We start from the raw sequence: 2,752 nt of genomic DNA, 5'->3' as shown, positions 1-2,752 counted from the left end.
AGTGTTAGGCGAGGAATGAGAGGAAGGAGAATTAGGAGATATAGGTGAGAAAGATGAGGAACAGTTGTGTGAATTGTAAGTGGACAGCTATTTGTCTTTAAGCGTCAACCTTCTGAGTGAGTGGATGAGAGAGCCCTCTGCAGACTGACTCCAGGAAACAAACATTAATTATTTTCTATTCGTCTATAAACTTACATCGTCTGTAAACTATGGCATTTTCGACCTGCACACATTAAATTTTGAGTAAACTTACCATTACCATCCATATCATAATATTCACTTACTTTCTCTGAATACCAGCACTACTTTTACAGCTTTTTTAGGTGCACCAAAACAAAATTGAGGTGCACCCAAATTTTTCATTGTGTCGCCAATGAGTTCACTTTCCTTTCCTTCCTTCCACATGCATGTAAGTACATCTCTGTACATGTGACATAAAAATTCTTGTCTTTGTTTGAGGCACAATTACATATAAAAAGAAAAAGTGTTTAAAGTGCTTCATTAAGTTGAAGTTAAACATTTTTCTTCATGAGAAGAATTTCTGATTTGAATTTGGTGAATGACAACTCCTGCAATGTTTCATGAAACATCAACATGCAATGCATCATTATTTGATTATCATTTTCAGAGTGGTTTAAAGTGTTTTTTCAGGCTTGTTTTTTTTTTTTTAAGTTTTGATACAAAATCTTGTCAACACGCTATTGGGACGTATAGGGCCTCTAACTCCTATAATCCCACTGCTTCTGGGAGAAACCACTGACGTCACGCCCAGTGACCTTCGCAACCCTTCAATTCGGGTTTCAGACAAAAATTCATTGTCTCTATTTGGGATTCTCTGTGCGTGGCCTTGGGCGAAAAGAGAAGCCTGCTCATCTTAGAATAAGAAGAAGAACCAACTCTCTCTTGTGTTCACAGTTTCCCACAGTGATAAGTGCATTTGTAGCGTCTTTTCCTTAATTGAGTTATAACCAGTAATTAAGTTACGTAAGTAACGACAACTGCAGCTAAAGCAGTTATTTAAAAATTGTATGCAACCGGATTCCTTTTAAACTTCATTGTGTGAACCGGCACATTAGCTTTTCCACCCGAGGCGGACCTTCGGGCCGAAAGAACTCTCTGCATCGAGTGGAACCAGACGGACGCCCCAACTCTGGCGAGGACCCAAGAAGGGCGGACTCTCTCTCTCTCTCTGTCTTTCTCTTACACAACCACAGACGCATACACACGCACACTATTGTGTGTTGTTTTCTTAATCATTATTTATGTATCAACTACGTTCATTAACGTGATGCCTAGAAATGCACCATTACCTGTCATAGAGGAGAGAGGAGGTGAATTGGAGGAGGGGAAGACGAGCTCAAGTAGAGGTAAAGAGGAGCTGAAGAGGTCGTGAGAGAGAAGGTGCTTTGAGCAAGCAAATCCCGAGACCTTTCATATATGGTAAACGTGTGGGTTGCGATCTGTATAAATTCTCACATAGAAATGGAGTCGTGGGGCCCCTTTGGTGGGGTCAGCATGGCTAACTGTGGTCTTTAGCACCAGAGCCTGGAGATCTGACCTGGGTCACAGATTCGATGGGTTGTGCAGCTGCCCTTGGTTTATTAAGGATGAGCTGCTGTTGATGGAATGCTTTTAATTTAACATAACTAAATGACAACATGTACAACCCAGTTATACTGCTTTAACACAGAAGAGGCAAAAACCAGAAAGTCCTGATCTGCAAAGACTGATTAATGCCCCAGGCACTGTGAGAATGGTTCTGCATAAAGTATATTCTCCACATCTGTTTTAACTGTAATTAGGAAGATGTCTGTGTTTTTTTGGGTTTTTTTTTTAAAACGTTTCACCTCTCATCCAAGAGGCTTCTTCAATTGTGACTGACAACAAGGAAGTTCTGGTATTTAGCCTCAAAGAGGCTACATACCCGTAAAGAGTGTCGTTGCAGAAAGGAGGTGTGGTGAAACACACCATATTCTAAGAAGGGTGAAATGTAAGATTATAGTCTATAGAATGTAAGCTCTCACAAGATAGAGGCGCTTTGGCCCAGAGGCAATGTGTCTGTCATTGGTGTGGAATCCCACGGTTCCCCTCCTGGACAAGTTCAAATCCCAGGTAGGGCTGTTGGTACCTTCCAGTGGACTCACCACCCGCAGGAAGGTTTAGGAGGGTTGATCCGGTGCAATGTGATTTAGGTGGCGACTGCTGCCCCGCGACCCGGTAATGGATAAGCGGATGAAAATGGATGGATGGATGGAAGATCTCACAAGATTAGAGGTGTGAATGAGGAGTGATACCATAACTATGGACTCATAGTTTCACCAGAGTGACACTTTAGGCTTGGTGTCCTTTGCAATGAAACTGTGGTCTTGTTTTCAGGGTGGGGGTTGAATTTTTTGAGGCGAGAACTCAGGACGACATTATAACTGGATGAAAGGTTGTGTCTCAAATCACCTTCTCTATTGAGAGATGGTTTCTCCAGATTAACGTATAGATGGCTTCCTTCACCCCTCTCTTGAACCATCTGTCTTCTCTGGCGAGGATATGCACTGTTCTACTGTACCTGAGCTCATATTTGTGCGTGCAGACAACCCCTTATTTCATCTCTATAAGCATGTACACGCTCCCCGTGATTCCTGTTGCCCCTTCTTTCTATCTTGAGGTTCTTCATCACTGCGCAGTCGCATACGTGAACACGCCTGAAGGGATCAGTCGCTTGCTTGGTAGCAAAGAGGCAACATCTCTCTCTCTCTCT

Source organism: Cynoglossus semilaevis, chromosome 11, assembly GCF_000523025.1.
Source record: "Cynoglossus semilaevis isolate Cse_v1.0 chromosome 11, Cse_v1.0, whole genome shotgun sequence".
NCBI classification, from domain to species: Eukaryota; Metazoa; Chordata; class Actinopteri; order Pleuronectiformes; family Cynoglossidae; genus Cynoglossus; species Cynoglossus semilaevis.
The sequence above is the reverse complement of the archived record's forward strand: the minus strand, read 5'-3'. Positions refer to the sequence as shown.